Below are 17481 nucleotides of genomic sequence, written 5' to 3'. Positions count from 1 at the left end.
ATATTTTTGGATCCGGATCCGAAAAAAACGGATCTTGGATTCGGATCCGAAATTTCTGATCTTGGATCCGGATTCGAGAAACCGAATCTTGGATCCGGATCCCAAAATCCGGAAACTCCGCGATCAGAAAATTCGGGTGTTCCGAATCAGCAAAATTTTCGAAATTATTGACAAAGTGATTTTCATTCCTATGCTTAAAATAAGATTTTAAGACACTTTTGGTATCTGATCGTGTGACAGCCTTGCGTTCTCTTCATTCTGTTGATATTTGGTTTTCGTGCCTTAATATGTCACAATTGCTCCAAATTTGATTGAGTAAAACTGTCGACTTAGGTGAGAGCAATCTCATTGTCAGATTCGATTCTAGTGGAAATACTTGACCGAAAAGGTAGTAAATCTTTTTTAAAGCGGTCGACCTGATGGAAATTTGTCCTTTGTTTTCTGTAACACTAGTCAAATGCTGGGATGAAACCTTAGTCTCAAGCCCAAGCTTCTTCATTAGACTCAGGCTGCTTACTTTTCTAATTCTTTCTGAGTTATTGTGGTCACTGAATGAGGCCATTTCCTAGTCGTGATGGGCTAGGCCATTGCTAATGGAACAGCCCATAAAATATAGATCAAATCAAATTAAGGAACTACTTCCTTTTCTTGCTCTTGATGAGCTTTTTTCTTTCTTTAAAAATACGTTTCTCTGTGACCGTACCACTCCAGTTAGAATTAAGAATTGTAGTAGAGATGAAGTTCTAAATGGCAATTAATGTATCAAAATCAATGTATTAATGTACTGTATGTGTATAGGCTACAAAATACCATATGGAGCCTCGAGCAGTAACACGTATCTTTGTAATTAGTAATCCACTACTATTAACTCTGCCTAGGTTGTATAAGGAGCTATATCATTCATGTAAACACATAGGCGGATGCAGGGGGAGGGCGAAAAGTCGTTCGCCCCTACCCAGCGCCACCATTAACAGTGTACTTTAGTAGTAATTTGTGGCAATTTCAGATCATCTAAGTAATTTTTCACTGCTAGCATCCCCAACCGCCCCATAAGAATCCATCCGCCCCCTCCAGGAGTCCGTTCTGGATTCGCCCCTGCGCAAACATAATATACAACTCATTCAAGAGTACATTTTGGTAGCTTTTTAAAATTTTTATCTTAAAGGATTGTCATTTCTCGTGGCTACTTATGCAATTTTGTCCACAGGCATACATGCAATTTCCAGTCATTACGCAAATACATTTATATACTTAATAGACCTCGGCTAGTTGGGGGCTTCGCCACTAGACCCCGTTACTAGAGCCTCGCACCACAAAAGCCTCTAATCATAATCAATTTAAAGAGAAATGTCTGGGGATTTGCCCTTAGACCCTCTGATATCTAATTTGATCGGCCTATAACCTCGTACCTCGTAAACCTACAACCATACCGAATCTCAGTTCAAATATCAAATTGTATGTAATAACATTCCGATATCCCGAGACATACCGAATTTCAGTGCGAGTACGTGGGGGCTTTCCCCCCAGCCCACACATTTGCTCGGTCTACGGCCTCGCACATCATACGCCTGCAAACATAACGAATTTTTAAGGGGCCGCGGTGGCTCAGTGGTAGAGCGTTCACCTCCGGTGCTTGGGGTCCCTGGTTCGATCCCAGCTCGCGCCGTGTGGACTTTGTGGTGGACAAACACCGTGCTCGTGGGTTTTCTCGGGGTTTTCCCGTTTCCTCCCACTTTCTTCATTTCATTTATTTCTCATAATCACCGTCTCCTTTAGCCTAACCGGCATAAACGTGGGACGTAAAACTCAAGGATTTCATTTCATAACGAATTTTTGTTCAAATAGCAAGTTTCATTTCTCTAACATTCCAGGATTACGAGATATAAAAGTCTTTTCTCCTCGCCCCTTTTCTTCCCCTCTACGACATACATCAAAAAACGCTTAAGTACATACCTAATTATTTCAAATGTAAAGTCCAAATACCAAATTCTATGCTCCTAACCTTCAGAGGTTTCCAGATATCGACATGTTATTATAATAATTACAATCCCCACCCTCTTTCCTTTCCATCTCTTTTCTTTTCCTTTTTACTAAAACGTCAAAAAACACTGAAACACACGTCAAATTATTTTCAATGAGAAATGCAAATACCAAATTTCAAGTCTCTAACCTTAAATTATATAACATATTAATACAATAATTGTAATCCCCACTTAATTTTCTTCTCGCCCTTTTTCTTCCCTTCTGGGCCACATATATAAAAAAAACGTTGAAATACGTATCTAATTATTTTAAGTGAGAAGTCCAAATACCAAATTCCATGTTTCTAACCCTTTAAGTTTCCGAGATATAGGCATATTATTATACTAATTGCAATAATTGCAATTACCACCCGCTTTCTATATCTTCCCTGCCCCTTCTAATTTAAATATCAAAAAGCACTTAAACAAGTATCAAATTATTTTCAATGAGAAACCCAAATACAAAATTTGAAGTATCTAACGTCAAGAATCATCAATATTTTCCACCCCATTTCCCCCCTTCCTCGTCGAATTTCCCAAAGTCCTTCCTTAGTGGTATCCTACGCCACAAAGCCTATAAACTGTCCAAATTTCAAGTTTGTAGCTTAAGCGATTTGGCCTGTACGGTGATCTGTCACTCACTCACTCAGTCACTCAGGACTTTGCCCTTTTTATGTAGAGAGATTTAAGATTTTATAAGAAAGCCATGGATTCTGTCCTAAGGCCGCCAGTGTCTTAGAAATGTAATAGCTTTGCTATAAACTTTAAGCAATCAACTGACTGATTTGCGTCTATATGTATTATATAAAATACCACTTACGATATTTATTTTCCTCGTAATAAAAAAAAATAGAAATAATGACGAAAATTCAAAGACATCCATGATTTTAGCGTAATGGTGCAGGAGTTCAGATCATTGAATTAATCATAAGAGCCGACTGTATAAGATAGACTACATTAAATTCCAATGTGGCACAAAGAAAATATGCAGCATTACTATTCAGTTTTTCAACGTTATAACTCATTCTGAAAATATTATCTTAGGTCTCACAAACAATCGAATTTTAATCCTAACTCGATTAATATATAACAAAAGGCAGTTCTATACAACTACTTACTTGAGATGAAAGTGGCATACTTGTAGTACGTTTAAAGATATACTAAAGACTAAATGATGGGGTGTGCGCAACAATGGTCTAACCCCGAAAAATGTGAAATGAGATTTTGATGTAATCTTTTGTCATTTAAATTGAATTGTCTTCCCACTGAGTTAGATAAAATTCACCTAGTAAATTTTACACATATGGATATTTTAGTTCTGGGTCTCAATCTAAGGCCTAAAATATTCAAAACAGGAGTCCGAATCTGAACTTCGAAATTTCGTGTGTGGATCCAGGAACCGGATATCCGGATCCAATATTCGAAACTTCGGATCCGGATCCAAGATAGAAAACTCCGGATCCAAGATCCGAAATTCCGGATCCGGATCCAAGATCCGAAACTTCGGATCCGGATCCTAGATTCGAAACTTCGGATCCGAATCCAAGATTCGAAATTTCGGATCCGGAGTTTTCTATCTTGGATCCGGATCCGGATCCAAGATCCGAAATTCCGGATCCAAGGTCCGAAATTCCTGATCCGGATCCGTCTGGCCATCCCTAATCGGCACCCTCGTATATTACTGGCAGTGAGTTACCTAAAAATTACCAAATATACTGAAGAAAATTAATACGACTAGATAATGACGTACTATGACTTTTTATCAGAAAATGTCGTACCATGACTTTATATCAGAAAATATAAGTAATTTGACTGACAAAAAACACCTAAAATTGTTGAAGAAATGTAAACATTTTTATTTTCATTGTATGTATACGCTTCTTGCGTAAATGTTTATTATGAAAACTGTTCAACAAACAAACAAACAAAAGAATATCAATCACAATCATCGGCAAAAGTCACATGTGTAATCGTCTTTGTCCGCTCCAGCACATTCTACATGTGCCCAGTCTTGACACATAAGACACATAACAAACATCTCACCAGCACGATCATCACTAAACTTCTCTGAACAGAACATATATGAAATATTTTCTGGTGGAGCAGTGTATTCAATGAGGATTTGAAGTGTTGAAGACAGATATGAATTCTAAAATACGAGCTTTCTTCCATCCCATTTCCTTCGATCTTACAGCAGTTATGGCCTGAGCCATATTTTCTTTTGACCAATTTCGATTACAGTGCGTGGTTTTCTTTCCTTTTCCCTTCTTAAGGCGGCTTCTTTTTGGCGCTACAACAATGAAAAACTCCCTCAGAACTCGAGTTACTCTATTTCATTTTATATAGGACTATAGCCTATAAAGATTAGAAAATATAGGGTCTAATAATGACACATGTGCCATTAAAAGAGGGTGCCGGATTAGGGTTTCAGCACATGGCGGAAACAAACGCCTTTTCTTAATTGTAGTAAGCAATGTGGCTAGCACAAAACTTGGCTGTTTACGCTTCACAGAAACGCTAGAGACTGAGGTGCCGGATTAGTTATACGGGGTCGGTATTGGTAACTTTCCTCTATTATTATTATTATTATTATTATTATTATTATTATTATTATTATTATTAATAATAATAATAATAATAATAATAATAATAATAATAATAATAATCACAGTATGCGGCACAATGTTTGAAGTACACGTTATATATTGCTAATCGGGAATACCAATTCCGCCAAAAGTACCCCTCCTTGCCCCCCGTAAAAAAGGGTAATACCTCGTTCGAAAGGTCTTGGAAAACTAAGTAACGCTGTACCAAACGATGTTCCATATGGAGCACCAGTTTCAAAATAGCCGCCATGATATGGTTCGGAAACTCCAATACCCGTAGTATGAAAACCATGGAAGGTAAATGAATGGAACAAAATTGAAATACGTAAATATCATAGGGCATATCGAATGATGTTATCTCTGTGATCCCAGTGGCCTCCCTGAAGGGGTCTTGGAGGCTAACTTCTAAATTTCAAATAGTAACATGAGTCGAGTGGTACCTCGTTCGATAAATCTTGCAAAATCAAACATCTTGCAGGAGAAAACGATTGAGGTGAAATGGTACTGTTCTCAAAAAGCCGCCGAAACATAGTATCCGTGTCAGAGGAAAGGTTTAGTACCTGTAGTATGAAAGCGATTGGAGATCTTCATAGTTCATGCTCACCATATAATTTAATTAAATAGAAGTGAAAGTAGGTATATTGCTATATGTCCACATTCCAATCGACGGGATACCATTGTTAAAACAATGGGTAGAGAGTATAGTTGAATAGAAATACACTATTGTTTAAATAACATATGATGACAGGTAATGGGTAGTGTACTATTGTATGTATGGGACTTACACAAAAGAGAATAATAAAAGATGTCAAAGTTGTAAAGATAAATGATTTTTAAAAAAAGCATTGGAAACTTGTTGAACAATGGCAGCTTGTTATAAAGAATAATAGAAGTATAGAATACATTGCTGGTGTATTCTTTAAAATAATAAAAGAGAAACCTTGCAGCTGTGTGCTTTAAAGAATAATAAAAGAGAAACCTTGGGAAAATCATTGAACAAGGCTAGTTTGTTATAAAGAATAATAGAACTATAGAATACTTTGCAGGTGTATGTTTTAAAATAATAAAAGAGAAACCTTGGGAAAATCATTGAACAAGGGTAAATTGTTATAAAGAAATAAAAAAAGTATACAAAACATTGTAGTTGTATGTAAAGAATAATAAAAGAGAAACCTTGCAGCTGTATGCTTTAAAGAATAATAATTTAGGTGATGAACAATAGTGGATTGTTATAAAGAAAAATAAAAAGATTTTTAACCCGGCGGCGGCGGAAACGCGGACGCGGCGCGGGAATGCGCGGGGGCGCGAACGGAAAATATCCCCGTGCGCGGGCGCGAGCGCGTGACGTCATTTGAAAATTTTATTTAAATATTGGTTTTAAAAAATAGGCATGTATAGTTTTGTTAGCGATGGAGAACCGTCAGTTTGTAGAAGATGTTGATGTGAAGCATAAGTTAGACGCTGAGAATGAATATCCAGATTCTCTAGATTGTACAATTGATGAAAATGAATTAGAAAGATATGAAAACGACAATATAAAAGTTTATGCAAGTGATAGTGAGGCGGAATCAAATGACAAAGTGGTATCAAATATGGATACGCCGCCATGTTCACCTGCTTTATCAGAATTAAGTTGGAACTGTGAATGTGGTGTTAACTATGTGGATGTGAACTGTGTAAGAGACTGCATTGTGAAATGGAAACCAAATGATTATTTGATATGTTATGCATGTTATTGGCATGATACATGTGAATGATCTCATGAATGTTTTTATTGTAATGAAGACGTTTTAGAAATTCGTGTTTGGTCTGTGTTGGTGAATCCTCGTGTACAGGAGGAATTATTTGAGATTTATGCAGAAACACAAACAGTTATTACACCATGAACAAGAGATTATTTTAATATTACATTTGGTGAACTATCAGTGGATGTAAATGTACGAAAAGAACTTTTAAGTATTTTTCTTGAAAAAGACAGATTGAACGAGTATAGTGAGGTGTGTTAAGAAAACGTACTGTACATAATGTATTTCGAAAATAATTTTTGTGTATCATGTAGTGAAGAACATATTAGTGAAGTTTGTGTTTTAAAAACTATAAGTGCATACTTACGTTTTAATAATAATTTTTTTGTGAACAATGCTTGCTGCATCTTGAACATGAATGTTTATTTCATCATGATATTGGAATTTTGCTGTAGAATATTTATCCAACATATAACTCTTATTGATTTATTTGAAGTGTTTGAAGAACATCATGGTGAAATTTCAAGTATAAACTTTATACGCATAGCGCGTGATTGTTTCAAGAACACTGAATTTGTTGGACAAATTATACCGTTTTTCTTCGAACGTAAACATAAAATTTCACCATGTGTTAATGAATACATTATTGACATACAAGGTTTTAAGATTTCAAATCATGAATTTATTATACGTAAATTTTGTTTAACTGCGTGTGATGATACAGTAAATTTACATTGTTTAATAAAATCACCAGTAGAATACAATGTATTTCCGTTAGGTTGTCAAAAACAAATTGAATGGTTAACATTAAACTTACACGGATTAACTTGGAATGATAAATGCGGTTATACTGTATCACACATACGTAACCTTATATATCAACTTTGTAAACAAGATGCAACCTTTTATTGTAAAGGTGCAGAAAAAACACTTTGGATTAAAAATATTTTTGCACTAGCTAATGTTATTGATTTGGAAAGTAAACAGTGTCCACCATTAAACACATTGCATGCAAACGTATTTAATGATTATTGTGCTTTTCATAAACAAAATATTAAACTTGAGAAAAAATCAGGATGTGCATTTCGTAATGCACAACAATTATGTTATTGGTGGAAGTTTCAACGTAGTATAACATTAACTAATGCATTTGCAAAGTTGTAAAAAGGAAATGATATGTTCTTGTAAATAAAAATACAAGATTTTAAATTGTAAATAAAAATTTTTTATTAAACTAATCTACTTGTTTTTCTTTTTCATTATATTGGTTACATGATTGAATACAATTTTATCATTTTGTTTAAGATTATTTTTTCTGAATAAATTTAAACATTCGTTAAAGCTTTTCTTTCGTACAATATGATGCAGAAAGTACAACACAAATTGTCCACACAAGATTGAATTATCATCTTGATATGCGGAACTATTTGTAAAATATATTTTACAATTTTTATTTAAAAAAGTTTTTATTTCTTTTGGAAATGGTAATGCTAGGCTATCGAAATAGTATCCTTTTTGATTTTCATCAATGAATACACACACCCAATGTGTGCCACCTGAAGATGAATTGCTTAAATTTATAATAAGTCCAGCCGGTGGTTGCACAGTTTTTGGTATTCTATCAATAGGATAAATGCCATGCACATTTGCACCAGTAAGTTTATCACGAAGTAACACTTTTATTAAATCATCCGTGTACATAACTTTTGTTTTTTAAATTAACATCACTTCACTTCACTTTACATCACTTTATACGCGTATATGTTGGAAGACCTAGTGGAGTATATGGAATATTCTCATAAAACGAAATAACATTTTTAAAATATTAATGACAGATTTTTTATAACTTTTCCAATAACGATGAATGGTGCTAACGCATAAAAAATACTTTTGAGAAACTTCATAGTATGATACCTTGCAACTCTTTGAATAATCAAGCAAAAATATTACAATATACAATGTTTAACACACTTTGTACCAGTAGGGCACATGTAATTGATATGCTTAGAAGTGAACAGTTATACTTCCTTTATTAAAATGATACTTTTAAAAAGTATTATCAGTATATATATTTCTATCTTTATCAATTTGAATTAAAGAATCAAACTGGGCGTACACAATAATGTTATAGGTTCAGTTAAATTTTCAGAAAAGGAAACTTTAACATTTACAGGTGCATCACGCATAAGGTCCCACGTACAATCATCTAATGTTGCTGTAGGTGATAGAATAAATGCATAAAGAGTATAGCCGTGTGGATATTCTTCAGGAGTAATAGTATGTGCATCATCTTTATAATATAAACCAGTACCGGAAAACAGAGAATGGTAACTTAGAAGGTACAAATTGTTTTTAAAATCGGGGGTGAGGGGACTGGGAGGAAAAGATTTTGATCCAACTTGTAGCTGCAGTTTGTTAACGTTAAAGTGTTGGAAATGAAATGGATTTAGTTCAGATTTTCCATTAAATGCCGAATTGGAAACAAATCCAATAACAACACCTTTAGGTACCTTACCCAGGAAAATATTATCAAGATTGTATAAATTAACGTTTGCAGGAATAGCATACGACCTTGTTTGTACTCTTGTAAGGGGATATTTTGTTGTTTCATGATTCATATTAGTATTGATTTCCATTGCCAAATGAGGTGCAACATCAATGCGACGTATATGCAAAGTAACATCTTCAAGTTTTACTTTATAAGAAGTATTTGCAGGAGATAATAAACTAAAAGCATCTTTACTACGATGTAATTTTATACGAAGACCTACTTTATTTACAAGTGCTCTTGGTAATCCAGCAATATCTGTATACAGACGCCCATACATTTCAAACGATTTACTATTTTTAATATAATTAGCACGTTGTTGAAAACCTACATTAGCATTACCTATGGTATCAAATTATTTAGCAGTATCTTTATACCACATACCTAATTTCAAATGTGTATCAGAAGCATCACGGGAATAATTTAATAATGTTTCAAGGTACGCACGATAAGGATAAAATCCTGATGAAGAAGTAATTAATTTATCATTTAATGAAATGTCAATTTGACTAAATAATGAATGTAGGAAATTATTTGTTGGTGCTCCAACATCGGTGTCAGCTAAAGGTGTGTCATCAGGTTTTGTAATTTTACAACGTACGTAAAGATAAAGATAAGCAGTATGAATAAATTCTCCTGTTTCACCGGGAATAAAAAATTCAATAGGTCCATCAGAACTTAATATTGAAATTGGACGGTATTCAGCATTAAAGCAAGATTCAATTGCAGTTTGTGTCATTGGAGTACTAAATAAATCGAAATCGTTGGTACAGCATTTCACACTGAATTAAGTAATGCCATTATGAAAATATATCTGTAACACGACTTATTTTTCTTTTTACTTTTCTTTTGCTTTTGCTTTTGTTTGTACGCTTACGTTTTGTTAGAGGTCCAAAACGAACAATTGACGGAGCTTTACGCTTGCGTGGCCGTGTCTTACCACTTCCAGTTAATAACTGACCAACTTTGTTAACAGCTTTTGTCTTTATGTTTCACCAGCTTGTTTTACACGTGCACGAACAGATTCTTTAAATGGTTTATCTTCTAATACATCACTCGCTACTTGTATTCCCGTTTGTAATGCTTGTCGACCTAAAGTTTTTGCACCCTGTTTAAGAAATGGTAATGCAAAACGAAATAATCCTTGGAAGAAACTACCTATACCATGTCCCCGTTGATATACAGGTCCTGAAAAGTATGGGATACCATTCGTAATGTCGTCTAAATTTCATTTTTTAAAAAATATAATTAATTACTTTTTATTAGGAGAGCGCTTAAAATGAAGTGTAACACTTAGTGTCCCAGAACGAAATGGCAAATTTCGTCCTGGATGGTCTTTTAATAGTATTTCAATACTGTTAAATGAAGACTTTGCAAGTGGGAGATAATGAATATCTTGAAATGTTAATGTTTGCACTTTACCGTATTATACATTTGATATTGTTGCAATACGTAATAAAGGTGCTTTTGTATCACCTAAAACTGATATTGTATGATATCAGTATAAATAAAAATTTGATGAGGATATCCAATATCAACATATGGTTGTTTAAATCCACGTTTATACAAAACAAGATCTTTATGTTGACGAAGTCCTAATTGCATTGCTAATGTTGCTGATAATAAGGCTGATTCAACACGATCACTACAATCTACTTGTACAATATTTGATACAAAAAATTTTATGTCTTTTGATATTTTATTTAATTCATCAATGATATGATGTGCGGAGTGATAATATCCACTTACAATTTTACCTTTTTGTGCTTCTTCATTTTTTATTTTATACCACATAACATTTTCTCCATCGTTAACATTATAACATGTTAAAGGAAGATGTAATTCGCTTAATCCTACATACCAATCGGTTTCTGATAATTGAATATTATTTTTTAGTTGATTAATAAAATGTGTTGGACTATTTGTAGGATATACATCAGTACTTGCGTTTGATACAAGTGTAATGTAAAAACTATCATCAATATTTTCAGAAATCATTTTCGTTTAAAGTGAAGTGTTAAGTTTGAAGTTCCAAATTCAAATGGCAATTTTAAACCGTGCTCATCTTTTAGGTTTACTTCAATCGTGTTAAAATAAGATTTTACAACTTTAACATATTGTGGTGTGTGAAATAGAAAACATTTTACATTTCCATGCTCAATATTATATGCACTAACTTTACGAAGTAGTGGTCCAATATTTTCTTGTTTTACAATATCAACACAAACATTAAAAACGTTTGGTATATTATATTCTAAATTGCATGGAAATTTTGCACGTGTTACGTTTGGAACATCTTCATTAACTGGTTTTTACAAAAACAGCATCTGTAAACTCTGTTGTATTTTCATTTATAAATCCAAGTAAATGTTGCAAACCGCGTGTCATTCCAATAACACAAAAATCTTTCAATTTTAAAGAATGTTTAATTCCAACTTGATTTTTATTTTTATAATATTTTAACATGCGTAATTCTTCAGGAATCATTTCTAAAATGGATGGAATAGAAGTATAGTATCCTGGTGTAATATCAACATGTGCAATTTCAAGTTCATCATTAACGATGGTTTCAATTACAATTTTTTCATTTTTACCCACATTATAAAAACTAAAAGGAACATTAAGTTGGGTTAAGGCAACATACCATTCTCCTTCACTTAAGTGAATAGGCTGTGCTAACTTTACTATAAATGAAGAAGTTCTATTATTAGTAAAAATTTCACTACCAGCATTTGAAGGAAGAGTAACATAGAAATCATGTTCTATCATTGAACTCATTTTGAAGACTGAACAGAATTTGTTTTAATCCATGAATTCATACTTTATGGAAATCCCAACCACTTTACATACATCATATCTTTTCGTTTTAATACTTTCTCAATTAAAAATGTTTTGTTTGAATTTACATTTACTTTTTGTAATTCTTCTGTGTAAAATATTCCTTTAATTTCGTCATCATTCCAATCTTTTAATTTATATGTAATAGGATTTGTCGGAATACATTTATCAACAATAAAAATTTCTTGTGACCATTTTGGTAAATATCCCTTTTCTAATTTATGTTTATATTTACTAACACGTACATAATCACCAGGCTGAAATTTGCATGTTAATTTCTTTTTATTTGTTTTATCACCATACAACGTATTCCAAACTTGGTCAATATTAGAATGACTTTCATTTGCCGGTGCCATTTTAATACTACTATGGTACGAATGATTATAATTTTTCACAAATTGATCTATCACATCTATATAACGATATGTATTTTTAGCAGTAAAATAGCGATACAATGTTTCTTTTAATGTTCTTATAAACCGTTCAGCTAATGCACATTTAATTTCTGAATGTACACTATAATGATTAATTTCGTATTCTTTAAATAAACGTTTTACATGTCGATTATAAAATTCTGTACCTAAATCCGTTTGTACATTAAACACGGGTAGTTTATTTTTATGATTGCTTTTGCCATTTCAGGACCTGTTTTTGTTTTCAAGGGAACACAATACGCATACTGTGAAAAAATATCAATACAACATAATATATACTTATAATTTTTGTTATACTTGGCAATATTTTGCATATCTGCTAAATCCATTTGTAATGTTTCATTTGGTGCACTAACATAATATTGTTTACGTTCAAACACTTTACGTGCTGATGCATGTAATGTATATGCATCTTGAGATGCTAACCAATTTTTAATTTTCTTTTTTGATAATTTTGTTTTTGCTTGTAATGTTTTAATACTTGATAAAAAAGCAGGATTCGTATAATCATAATATAATTTTGACAATTTTCCCATTTTTATTTACATTTTATATTCTTTCCAATTTTGAAAAATATTTGTTACTAGTGTTGGACTTTGTGATTTTTTAACTTTGCTATGTGATTTCACTATAGGAGTAGAAATAAATTCACGTGGTACATTAAGATCATCCAATAAAGTTTTAAATTCGTGAATGCCTATAGGATTTCTTGAATATTTTCGTGTACGAACATCATTTATTAAATCAATAATATTAGAACCTGGTATTATTTTTCCATGGCTCCCCGGCGGGGAATCGAACCCCGGTCTCCCGCGTGACAGGCGGGGATACTAACCACTATACTACCGAGGATTAATGTTAAATTTAGTGAGATCAATGTGATCCTTAATTTTTTCCATCCTTTCCCTTCTATTTTGAGCCGCATGTTCTTCTGTCGGTTCAAAAAGTTGCCTAACAGAGTATGCCTTATAGGTACGAGGCTCTGTAGGGAAGATTGTGCCCGAGGCAATAGGTAGACCCTTGAAAAAAGTTTGATCGTAGTGAGAGAGGTTAATGATTGGTATTTGAAGGTTGTCAATTGAAGTAGCCGTGTGAACCGTGTAACACCCTTTAAGATTGGCATGTATAGGGGAATTGATTAATAAAAATGTTAATTCAACATTCTTGAGTATCGGTAGTCAGTATTCTACTAAAGTCAATTTAAAAATAATGGTTCTTATCTCTTGTCTGAGGAAGTAAGTAAAAGAACCAGGAATTATACTTGAACAAGCAACTTTTATTAACACCGAGAGAGAGAGTATATGAAAATGCAAAAACAGAATAAAATTACATTGAAATAAAGAGAATTTTGCAAACACAAAATATTATACACGAGAGACCATACTTGGTTCAGATTCTTCTCTAACTAAGATTTTACAAAGAGAGAAAAGGTCTTACATGAATATTAGGTGGAATCCTCTCACCCACATGGCTGAATAACTTTTCCTTCGTCTTTGGCTGCTTCCGTTCCTTTTAGCCAGCCTGGATTCTCCTTATATCCCCACTTTATCATGGTTTTCACAATTAAGAGGTCTTGTTCTTTTGTTTATCTTGTTCCTTAGGCCAAGTTATTTGAACAAAACATTTTAATAGTTCATCTTCTTAGAATTCATTTAACCACAGCTTATCTTATCCATTTGTTTTTTCTTTAAATCTGTTTCCCAACACAATCTATTGCATGCATTGCATTTCATTTTATACATCGTAACATCTACTTTGTGCATATGTTCGCAAGATGAACACATTAACTCACACTTATGGAAAGGATTGCCACCATTAAACCCATTTAAACAATGTAAGCAGTACTTTTCCTTTCTTAAAAATGACGTTATTGTACGAATAGGAGGAAAATGCCCAATACTTCCCCTTTGATCGTAATAAATATAAATCGGTTTTGCATCCTGTAACTCTGGACTTTGTACTTGTGTTTCCGGGTAACGTACTCTAAATTCACGTTTGCTTTGGGGCACTTTTTCATAAATAATAATTTGGTAATTTGGACTTAAATGTTTTTCAAATAATTCCACGTCATTAAAATCACAACCATCTTTTCCATTAATGCTAACACCTGCATGAGTACAAAGCTTAATTGCTCTACCTTTTAATGTATCTCTAGTTGGATCTGTTAAATTACTCAAATTTTGACGTGTTTCGGTATGATTTGCTATACCCCAAGCAATACTTTTAGGCAAACAAAGTTTATCATTATCGGTTCCCGGGAGCTCAACCAAATGTTGTACCAAAAATTCATTTAACGGCAAATATTTGTTTAGTGTGGAATTATTATCTCGTGTTCTTCCAGCACCAAACATTGCATTTACTATATGAAATCGAAAGAGAACATGATTACCTAAAAGGAAGTCTTCATTACTATTTAACACTCTAGTAATGGAAGCTAAAACGGACTTAGCAGAAATATCTTTGCGGCGTCTCCATGGAACATACACTGCTTTCTTATCCTTACTATTGGAGGAATCAATGTACATTCCAACAAAATCATTAGGTCTCGCATTGTTTAGTACATTATTCAATGCGAAATTCATAAGGTTTTCAATATAGGCCGCAGGATTTCTAATTTCTTCATTTCCCATTGGCCTTACCGCAATTTCATGTCCCACCAAGTTAAACTTAGTGAAACTTTTTCTGCTTTCATGTACTACTTCGAAATTACCTTCCCCTGTATTTTGAACATCTGTATGTCCGCTACGTTCACTTGGAGGAACATAGCCGGAGGTACTAGGCTGTGGAGACCCCATTCCGTAATCACGAGTATCCCGTGAACATTGTACACTTGATACCTGTACTTCATTATTTAAAACATCCACAGGATTTTGTTCGTTTTCACATAACTCGTTTAATAAAGCCTCCACATAATCAGATGTTCCAAACTCATCGGGATTTACTAAAACTGCGGAATTTTGAATTGTTTGTGTACCATCTGCTGCTTCATTTTCTATTTGTTCATTAATAATTTCATCAATTAAATTAAAATCTTCTTGAAGTATGTTTTCGAAGGGTTGACTTTCTTGGTGGACCGAGGTTACGGAATTTTCAACAACAGATGGCGACACATTATTATGAACCAAAATAAAACGCGATCCATAATTACAAAATTCGGCTACCTCTGCTGCATTTATCCTATCACCATGTGCGCAATTAAAATAATTAAAATGTACGAATTTGTCATGTGCCCACTGGTACATGACTTGTTCACGGAAAAATCCGTGTGTGAACAAGTCAACAATGTCAGCACTAGACATCGTGTATTGCAATATAAGTGCTTGATTATCATGGTAAAAATTAAAAAGAGCTGATAGCAAGGTATCATACATTTCACTGCCACGCAATCCCTGGCGCTGCTTATCCATAATTCTCCACCAGGTCTCCAACACGCGTTCCTTCGTGTTCAGGCCTTCAATAATTGCACCCAAGTAAATTTCATCGATTTCATTAAAATCTTCAACCATAGATGCACCAAGAAATTCCATCTGTAAAATATAAAAAACAAAAATTAGTATACATTAAAATAAATAAATACAACAATATATAAAAATACAGTGTTATTCAGTTAACAATATTATTTACTTTACTTCTAAGAAGCTCTACTTATTTTCTGTTAATAGAACACTCGTGGAGTGTGGTCATTTTAGAATTGTGCAAAAACTTCATTGTTAAAATACAATGTGATCATATTTAAATTCTGCAAAAACTTTGTTGTTAAAATAAAGTGTGAATCTATTAAGAAACACGTTTTGTGCATTGGTAAAACAAATTTCGTTTGTTTTAAAATGGGAATATTACTGTAAATATTTATCAGTTTACAATTTAAAAAATAATACTTTATATATGTATATTTAATCAAAGTATAAAAACATTATCATTCAAATATGTATAATATATAAATATACTTACGATGATCTAAGTAAATCTGCGATGTATTCTAAACTTGGTTAAAATCAGGATTCCTTCCTTCTTTTGTTTTTTCTTATGTTGTTTTTCAATTTCAACAACTGTAAAAATACAGTTAATATTAATACTCTTCTCTAAATATAATATTTTAGTATTTCTTTTAATATATGTTTCTATAAATTTAAACACTAAGTAAATATCGTGTTGAAGGTATGGTTACCAGCAATCATATGATAATATTTCCTCAGCAACGGGGGTATATATACACAATGCCTAACAAAAAACAATAAAACTAGTTTAAACCAGTTTAAACACCTGCAGCAAAGCAAACAAAAGAAATTCCTAGAATTACTAACAAAGGAATTTTTTAAACCAGTAACACAATGAAAGAGCATACAAAAACAAGCAACTATAATTGTTTGAAGTGTTACACACTTTAATACGACATTTACAAATTACATCACATTTTGTAATATTACTGTTACTAAATTTAAAATATTTTAAAGCACCTGCGTACGAGATTACAAAACTAAATGCGTTTGGGTACGAGATTACAAAACTAAATGCCTTTGGGTATGTGATTAAATTTCACGCAACAAACTATGTTGGAGCCTATACAAGTATTAGTGTTATACTTACTGTTGATATTATAATTAATTTTGTTACAAAGTTACATCTAATAATAAACTTTGAAGTATATCTTTAAAGTCATAAGTCTTTTGGAAGTTACATTTACCAAACGTGTACAGAAATTGTTATTAAACGCTTATGTTCATGTTCGGTTAAGTTCGGCAATGTTCGTAAAACTTCGGGAAACCGGTAAAGTTCCTGTTAACTTGTTCAAATTTCTAATTATTGGTGTTTTATAATAAGATAATACAATATTTTAAAAATAACGTTTACTAGGTTAATTGTAAATATTTCAAAGTTATACATTCCAATTAATATTATTATATGTCATATACAAATATTATAAACTATTACATACACTACATATCATTAATGCAAAGAAAACACATTAAAATCCAATATAATAAGCGCCATGTTTGTTTCTTTAAACAACGCCATCTGTGCACATAACATTGACATTAGTGTATATAAGACTGTGCGTGTGTGTACATGTACCATAGCAAGTTACCGAGTGTTGTTTGTTTTTATAACCGGCAATACCCCGCGCAGTTTCCGGGCGGCAATATTTTACGCGTCCCGCGTCGCGAAAACCTTTTTCCGGGCGCAAATACCACGCGGCGCGCACCGGTAGCGGAAAAAAGGCGCGAAAATAGTGTTTATTTTAGTAATATTCATTTTTATCTATTCATATAAAAATATATCCTCTAATAA

At 33.0% G+C, this 17481-nt stretch overlaps 1 non-coding gene across 1 annotated transcript; it reads right to left on the bottom strand.

Annotated features, from left to right (window-relative positions):
• Nucleotides 1-12972: 12972 nt before the first annotated feature.
• On the bottom strand, nucleotides 12973-13044 carry TRNAD-GUC (transfer RNA aspartic acid (anticodon GUC)). The gene has a single exon. It is a non-coding gene; the product is annotated as a tRNA-Asp (tRNA).
• Nucleotides 13045-17481: the final 4437 nt, after the last annotated feature.

Source organism: Thermobia domestica, chromosome 18 (assembly GCF_964235325.1).
Source record: "Thermobia domestica chromosome 18, izTheDome1.hap1.1, whole genome shotgun sequence".
In the NCBI taxonomy this organism is placed as follows: Eukaryota; Metazoa; Arthropoda; class Insecta; order Zygentoma; family Lepismatidae; genus Thermobia; species Thermobia domestica.
Note: the sequence above shows the minus strand (reverse complement) of the source record. Positions and strands in the feature narration are given on the sequence as shown.